The following is an 8,667-nucleotide window of genomic DNA, read 5'->3' as shown; positions in this document are numbered from 1 at the left end:
CTTGCAACAAAGTGCTGTGGCACGCCGGCCTTCAGCTCAGAGAGGAGTCTCGCTACAAGCTCGGAGACCTAAGCATCCGGACGGTGCCGGGCGTTTGCCTCGGATACCCACATTGCGAATTGTGCACCCACAACGAAGAAGCAGCCCTGTCCCTCTTACGCTGCCTCCTCAAACGGCACCAGTGTATTGTCTCAGTGGCGGCAAACTACGGTACCGCGAACACAAGCCCGCTGGTCGAAGCCCTGCAAGCCTCGTCGAGACTCGAGAGGCTCACCCTATTCGGCAACGCAAGCGACCAAGTGGAAGTCTTCGAGCAGTCGCCCGGATGTTCAGTCGGCCATGCGTGTTCCGCCGAGCGAATGAAAATTCCCGCCCGCCTGTTGGAAAAAGATGGCGCCGGACTGGTCTCGCTGGACGTATCGGAGCTGAAATTAAGCGCTGTCATGGGCAAGAAGCTCATCGATGCTCTTCTAAAAAATGACACCATCACTGAACTGACTGTCGGAGGCTGCTTCTTTGCTTCAGGCCCCCTCGAAGCCGCATCGGTGTGGTTCGCGGAATATCTGGTCAAGAAAAACGGGACGCTCCGGAAACTCAAACTGGTAGAACGCCAGCTCGTGTTGGCAACCGCGGCGTTGCAGACGCTGGCACAAGGGATCTGCACAATGTCGACTTTGGAAGATCTATTCGTGGAAGGCCAGGCCGCGTGCAAGGACTGCGCGCTGTTCTTGGAAGCCGTAGCCCATAGCCCGTCTCTGCAAAGTGTGTGCTTGCTGCTCGAGGGAAGTGACGAAGAGTTCCTTAATCCGCAACCGGATGAATACGTCGACGCACTCGGCGTCCCTACTTGGGTGTTAGCGGTGCAGGAAAACAGTGCGCTGAAGCATTTAAAGCTTAGCTTAACGTGGTCCACCAGGGAAGACTGCTACCTCTTGCTCAAAGCACTTGAAAAGATGTGCAGCCTTAAAATTTTGACATTGGAAACCCTTCCGATTGATTGTGGTATTCAAGAAATTTGTCGCTTAATACGGGATTGTGGCGTTGGCAAAAGGGTGCGCATCGGAAGCTATGTCGTTCACCCCGAGGACGAGGAAATAGTTTCTGCGTGTGAGGCAGTCACAGCCCTCACTGTCAATTCCATTATCTTCCTACCAGACGTGGCTGCTTTGAGAAACATGTTTAACGTCATCGCTACTTGCAACCACATAACGTTGCTTCGCGTGTACCTTGATTTCTTCGATAACGACGCGTTCGCATCGCTAGCTGCGTACATTACGGGATCAACCTCCATCAAGGCAATTCAGCTAATTATCGAAACATATGACTCTGGCAATGACTGGGACGAAATTGAACACGCGGAGGACGAGTCCCTACGTCAGTCGCTATCTAACTTTTGTGAAGCTCTGTCTTTGAATCGCAGCATCAGCAATATCTATCTGGACTCCACGATCGAATTGCGCCGCGAAGATTGTCAGATGCTCGCCGACGCCGCTTTGAACAACCGGCAGCTTTACGAGCTCATTCTCCCAGCCGTCAGAGGCAGCTCTGTGCCTGTATTCCTGCGGCGTCTGCTGTCGCGGTTAGCCGAGAACTACAACCTACTTCTCCTGGAGATTCCCTTCTGCCTGCAGCACAACGACGAGATGTGTGCTGCCCAGGATGTCGTGCGGCGTAACTGCGGCCTCGCACAGCGGGCGACCCGGTTCGTGATGGGAGACCACGGCCCAGAATGCGCACGCCCCTTCGAGCTCCTCTCGGAGGACCCGGTACTCGTCGAGAGTGTCCTGCGCAAGCTAGAGCAGGACCGGGACCGGGCGCAGGTGACCGGGAGTGAGAAGGCCGAAGCCGTGTCCAAGATCGAGAAAGCCCGCCAGCTTCTGCGCAATGCGGACGTACACACTTACATGAAGATGACGGGCGTCGTCCAGGAACGGGTCGAGTGCGAGGTCCAGGAAGATGGTAGCAAGCAGTTGGACCAGCTGAACGAATACTGCTTTCTGCACATTCGTCGGTACCTGAAGATAGCGGACGTCGTGGAAGCTTGAAGCTATCTGGACGAGGTCGCGTCCTCTGTGTGTCGCGCCTCTCCAACAGCAATCTGGATACTTGCTACAAAAGAGATGCTCCATTAAATATGTCGTGGGCATTTGCAAAGAGTGGCAAGTCTTCACTGTAATTGCAGCTACCCAGCGTAATTACAGTGCGACGAAGCATTCTAGGGAGCCGCAAACACACCCTGGTGCCAGTCTGCGCATCGAGCTGAGACTCTTGGTGTTCGTGCCCTACAGTTTCCTTGACGGCAGCACACGTGAAGCCACTGCTGGATCGTTTAGTGGAAGTTTTACCTGTGGTTCATGTCCGAACTCGTTGTTGGAATATATTGACGCGTGCACTGCATGTACTTCTTTGTGTTTTACCAGTGACCACCTTTGAACGGCTAAATATTTTAAACGTTATCGCGGGGTGAAAAACACGTCTGTATGTATCGGGACATTACCGATTAGCGTAGCCGCTTGTGTCTGTTGCCTTTGTCATCGCCTAACCCTTTTTTCTGTGTTTATGCACGACGCGAATGTGTTGCACTTCCTGAAAGATGCGTGAGAGCCAGCATTACGCTATGACTGTCGACTGGTCATGTATGAAAGCCGATGCGCTGGTCAAGCTGATGAAATTTTGGACGACGGCTGACTGTGCTCGCCGCTATCGTTGCACTTTCAGTGCAACTTGCTTTTCTGGGAGCGAATTTGCCCAATAAAAAGTTTTATGATTAAATATTTTTGGTACTGTGTTCTTTGCCATCGCAACAAGGTGTCAATATAGAAATCGCACAAGTGTTCTAATTAGACAGCTGGGGAATCTATGCGAATACAGTTTTTAGCGCGCCGCTCTTCCACGGCCGTTCCTGCGCTTAGTGTTGGCGTCCTCGGCGTGATGGAGCGAACGAGCACAGCGAAGAATGAAGGAGGGAACGCAGAGTGCAGCGGGGGATGAAAGGCGGCAACGGCGAAGTGAGCGCGAGAAGGAAAGCGTAGTGCCATGCAAGACGGGCTCTGTGGTGAACACCGCTATGAGATGGCGCTAGAGTAGCGGCCCGCCGTCTGTTCAGGGACAGAATGTGGCGACCTCCTCAGCGCGTCGGCCCGGCATTTGACTACCTTCGGGATCGTGCCACGTATGGAGAGCGCTTAAGGCGTGCTTCACCTCTGCCGTGGGTCGCTCAGGTATTGCACTATGTTCGAGATTGGCCTCGTAGGAAAAATATTGTTGGTCTACGCGAAGACACGATCCGGCAGATCCTAGCCATAGACAGATTATCTGTAAAGGTTGCCACAAATACCAGTCGGTTGAGAAGAGAAAGAGCTGGAACACAATGTTTGCGAATCTGTAACTCTGAAAGATACTCGAATGTTCGTTTCACAGACTATATGTGTTAGAGCATCTTCAGACTCGCGGGGTACAGAAGTTTACAAATTACGTGTAACTTGTTGCAGTTCTTACGTGGGTTTGGCATAAATGCTACCCACACACTAGTGCTATACTTCTTGTCAACTTTTGAGCGCAAGAACGTGGACATGTGAAAAGATGCTGTAGTAGGCGATCAGAATCTATTAGCATGTTTTTTATGTTCTTACTTTCTCGCGGACAACGTGCACACACATCGACGAAGCGCCGTTGGGATCTAATCGGATCGTTATCATGGGTCATGCGCGTCCTTCAAATGCGGCTTTATGTTCTGCGTAACCTGGTGCTGCAAGTATCTTCCGCATTTAGCTTACCATGGACCAATATCGTTGATCGATAGATATCTACAGAGGATTACATGTTACTGGCTGTAAAAATACAGGTCTGTGCACGCCTTTGTCAGCCTGCACACGCAGCAGATGACCGTGCCGCGTAGTCGTTTCTCGATCGCATGCGCCCCAGGGCACAACAACACGGAGGATATATAGCTTGCTGTAATTGCGTTTCGACGTGAAACGTCTTCAACGGGGGTCGAACCTGCCGAAACCCATGCGTGGAAAACACGGTAACTGTGGCATATTCGCGTCTAGCTTCGCAACCATACTATACCCATGTCCCTCTTTCTAGAGAGGAGTGAAGCCATTAATCGGCCCTGCCCACGTGTCGCATGCGATAATGGTGGCGCTGTCGTCCCGTGCATGACGCAATCGGAGGTAAATTGAGCCTCGAGCGCGGTGTTCAGAGAGGCGCATATCTGAGCAGCATACATTTTTCCATCCGAGCAGGAACGGTGGTGTCTGAGAGAGCTCAGCATGCCGCAGTAGGTATAACTTATCCGGCTCAAACCGGCGTTCGTCGGGAGTTCTGCAAGGGTTACAACTGTGCATTATGTTGTAAAAAAATTTCATGCGTGCTCGGGTACGACCTCCCCCTCCATGCGTTCGACACATGCGGTTCAAGAATGGCGTGGACGTATTCGGGCAACAAGGCAGGGAGATATCCGACACCTTCGACTACCGCGGTTTGTGTTCGTATTCATGGCGAGTACAAGCGCCGGTGATTGAAGCAATCGAGAGGGCACCACAACCCTCTGTAATGTGCGGCGCGGGCTCGGGCCGCTGCAGAAACCACAGGGGTCCTGGACTAGAGACCCTACCCCCCCCCCCCCCTAGACTTTGTAAGGGTTGGGCCCTTAGGGTTCAGCTTACACCTCTCCTGTAAGTAGAAGAAATAAAGTTTACCACCACCACCACCGGGCTCGAGCAGGGCAGGGAAGCATCGGACACCACCTCAAGAGAGCGAGGAGCCACTTTTTCTGCCTTCGTGCTCCTACACTATCTCCAAAACAAGTGAGCCCGCCTCGAATGAAGAGTGAGCCCGATTGCAAAAATTAGACCGCAAACACCCCCACCATCTAGCTGTACCGTAAGTTAGGCATGACTGATCTTTGAAATGGGTGAACAAGATGTAACTGATGGTACTTGTGTATTTGGTTACGCAAATTCTGTACCCAAGTGACCATACACCATTCGCAGCCCGCACAGGATGTTTCACGTATCCCACAGCCTAGCGTAGCAAGTGACCCAAGGGCTGAAGATGAGAAAAAACAAAAAACAATTGAAAACCCCGAGTCAGTGAAAAGGAGGTCGGAGGACGTCATGTGCTTTTGTAGGGTAAAGTATTGACGTAATTTCTGTCGCATATCTGTACACGTGTACTTGTGTGATAGAGTTTCCCTTTCTTTCGCGCGGCGCATATCGCGATCCCATCACCCTTGCCCACTATGCGTATATAATCGCTGGCCGCAAAACCATTGTTTCTCGATAGCAAAGCTGTGGTGTTCTTTTTGTCCTTTTATATTCCCTGTGTGTCATTAGGCCACGCTAAGTTTCTGCCATGCAATAAAGCATGTTTCAAGTTCAGTCGGCCTCTTCGTTCACGGAAGCCCCCTTATCTTACGTTTGTGTCATGTAGTTGAAAAGGCCGTTTTTATTTGTGCTGATGATGAAAGAATAAAAGACGTTTTGAAAAACGAGTCAAATGCTATTTTATTCATAACAAACGTTATCACGAACTGTAACCCGGCCGCGCCTAGAACGCTGCCATCCTTTAACAACAAGTTAACGTACTTAGAACAAAATTCTGAAAAGTGATCTCGAGACCTTTGAAAAAGAATATCTTGAAAAGAATATCTAACCGCTCTGCTATTTCGCAGACCAAATCTCATCCTTCGACTTTAAACGAGCAATCCGACCACAAAAGAACAAAACCCGCCCGATTGGCTTCGTAAGTTCCGCGACGGACTTACAAATCGTTTAGGAGGCTCGGAGCAACGGTTTTCGGCGCCAGTAGGGCGGTAATTACCACTAAACGACAAGAGGCAATGTAACGACAAGAGTCAAAATAAACGTTCTAAATCACGGGATAAATTGGCCACACGCGACGTCCGCGTTGCGAAGCGATGTCACGTGATCCCACTTCCGACCCAAAAGCGACCTCCGCGCTGCTGCTACCAATTTCGGCCATCGCGCTCACTACTTTTGGGTAATCTGCGGCAAGTGCAAGTCGAGCTGGGTGATAACTCGTCAAATACACTCACACTCGCCTAAGGCTCAATATGAATAAATATCGTGTGATTCTGTCAGAGAATTCAGAGTTCTGCCGGAAAGACGAAGCACGGATTGCGATAGGAAAATTAGTACATTGCGGTACGAAGTGTAGGTAATAGTTTTATCAGCCGTATCAACTTGTAAACATTCGCTTACTAACTAAATTAACAATGATAGATTATGTAAGCGTGACTCAACGAGGATGTAGAAAGAAAGTGACACACGAAGACAGCGTTGTCTGCTGTTTTCTACGTCCTTGTTCAGTCGCGCTGACACTTTCTATCACGGATTCAAAATAACTAGCCAGTCAGCGTGTTCTAACTGAATTGACCAGCACGGCGCCACGCGCGCACATGTAAACATGAACACACGTCGCTCGATGACAGCGGAAACTGTCCGTGGAAACGCTGGAGCATGGAATCGGGGCAGCAGTCGAGAGGCCATTGACCTCCGCGCATCTGTCGCTCCATTGCGTATGAAACGTCTTAAGCACAGCGCATGCGAAGCTACCGGAACGACGCGCACTCTGAAAACATCGTGGATCCGTTTGAAGATGGAGTCCCACACGGGCTCGCTCTTTAGCCACGTTGCAGACTGCCTTCCAGACATACGAGCACCAGCAACGCGTCCCTATGGCGCCCGCCAAAGGCGTCCACTACGGCGTCTGCGATTTCCGTGACAACGCCGTGGTAGACGCCGCGGTTGTCTCCACTCTGTGCGGAGCGGCGGGCGTGGAGAACGTCGAGGCACGGTAACAACCGCCGTAGAATAACGCCCTTCCACCCCGCCTCACCCCCCTGCCTCGCATGCCACGGGAGAAGGCACGCAACCGGGCCTCGTTCCTCGCTGTGCGCATGCGAGATTGAACCGCGTTCGCCGCCCTACCCTCACATGCTTTCATTCGTACGGAACCTAACGGCGACGGCGACGGGAGATATATGCCTGGAGTGTCAATGTAATTGCTATCGCAATAACAAAAATGTGGACCGCTTCACAGTTTTGCTTGTCATCTTTGCGCAGGGGTCATGCAAATCTTCTTTGTATCGTTCCAATTTTTAGTATATGCACTTTGGAAGCGCACTTGCTAATCTTTCGTTCAACTATATATATCGCTATGATTTCGGTGGTACCAAAGCGGCAGCGAGAGTTCTTTAATATCGTAATATTTGAGGCCCTGATGGGAAATAAATCATAGAAAGTGCCATGTTTTACAGGTATTGGGATTCTTAGCAACCAACTGCTATACTGACGACAGTTCATTTCAATGAATAGGATTCGCATACCATATTATTTACCTGTACAACGAGGGAACTACGCCGGCTTCCGATTTCGGTGGCTCTGTTTGTTCCGCCCTCTCGTGGGCATCACTCGAGTTAACACACATGCCGCGTAAATTCAAAGCGCGGTGCCAGAATTCCACGCAGAAACTACTCTGGGAGTTGTCTAAACTGTGCGTAAGCATTATGCCACTTGCTCATGTCCAAGCACGCCGGTGTGTCATTCTAAATGTTATGAAACTTCATCCGACCAGTATAAACCTTTTACAAACATTAGTGGACCAGATCCTACACTTTTGAACTTTGTCTTCACCGCCACACTAACTTCCATGGTAACCTTCGGGTACGTCCCCGCGCCGCGCAACATGTATCCAGAGCACAACGGTAGAATTCACCGTTACGGTGCATTCTGCAAACACTACAAGTACCGACTCCACATACGCTACGCTACCTTCTTGCCTATTGCATCCCGGAGCAGTGTGAAGGCGCCCTTCGCGACGGCGCCTTTGAGGTCCGCCTGGCAATGATCCCATGGGCACCAACTTTCGCCGAAGACTTCATATAAGGGGCCCGGACTGCCTCCCCTACTCCCTTTCTCTGTTAATAAACACGTTTGCATCGCCATCACGAGTGTTAACTCCAAAAGAAAGCCCGATGGTCATTGCGAACCCGATTGAAGTCTCCCAGTCGACGGTAACGCTTTCGGTGCGCCGGAAAGCTGGACGTCATCTCCCAGTCACAGCTGTACATTCTTCCATTCGACCTGGGGGACCCGGCTGGCCGTGTGGTTCACTGGATGGTGTTACCCTTAATGTGACGCGAGTTCCTATATTAACGAGCACAGCCTTCTTTTAGCATCATCTTTTTTTATCCTATTTCCTATTTTCGACAGTGCCGACCAAAGTTCAGGAGTCAGCCTTGCTGTGCAGACAGTAACAATACAGTCAGCAAGCATTCAACATTGACAGTCGAACACTCTCTTCTATTTACCGATATTTATGCTGGCTACGCTGTTCTGTATGAGGGGCGTGACTGAGATGGAGACTAACAAACAGCCACAAATGTTGAACTCAGTGAAGGCTTTTGTTGTGGTAGCATTGGTCAGCATCAAGGCACATCAGCTGATACGAGCGTACAGCAGATATAGGAGCCGAATTGACAGAACTGTTGAGCCTGTAGATGGTTTTATTGAACATATTTATAAACAAGGTATAAAAGAAACCGTGTGAAATTTGTGGCAAGCAAATATCGACACTTGTCCGAAGTATCGCTGTCGCATCGTCAATAGTTTCGTCATTAAAACTAGTTTCCGTTATGTC

The 8,667-nt window shown here is 50.5% G+C and overlaps 1 non-coding gene across 1 annotated transcript; it reads right to left on the bottom strand.

Moving 5' to 3' along the window:
• Nucleotides 1-7,046: 7,046 nt before the first annotated feature.
• LOC139049331 (U6 spliceosomal RNA) lies at nucleotides 7,047-7,150 on the bottom strand. Its single transcript, XR_011508192.1, has one exon. It is a non-coding gene; the product is annotated as a U6 spliceosomal RNA (small nuclear RNA).
• Nucleotides 7,151-8,667: the final 1,517 nt, after the last annotated feature.

This window comes from Dermacentor albipictus, chromosome 8 (assembly GCF_038994185.2).
Source record: "Dermacentor albipictus isolate Rhodes 1998 colony chromosome 8, USDA_Dalb.pri_finalv2, whole genome shotgun sequence".
NCBI lineage: Eukaryota > Metazoa > Arthropoda > Arachnida > Ixodida > Ixodidae > Dermacentor > Dermacentor albipictus.
Note: the sequence above shows the minus strand (reverse complement) of the source record. Positions and strands in the feature narration are given on the sequence as shown.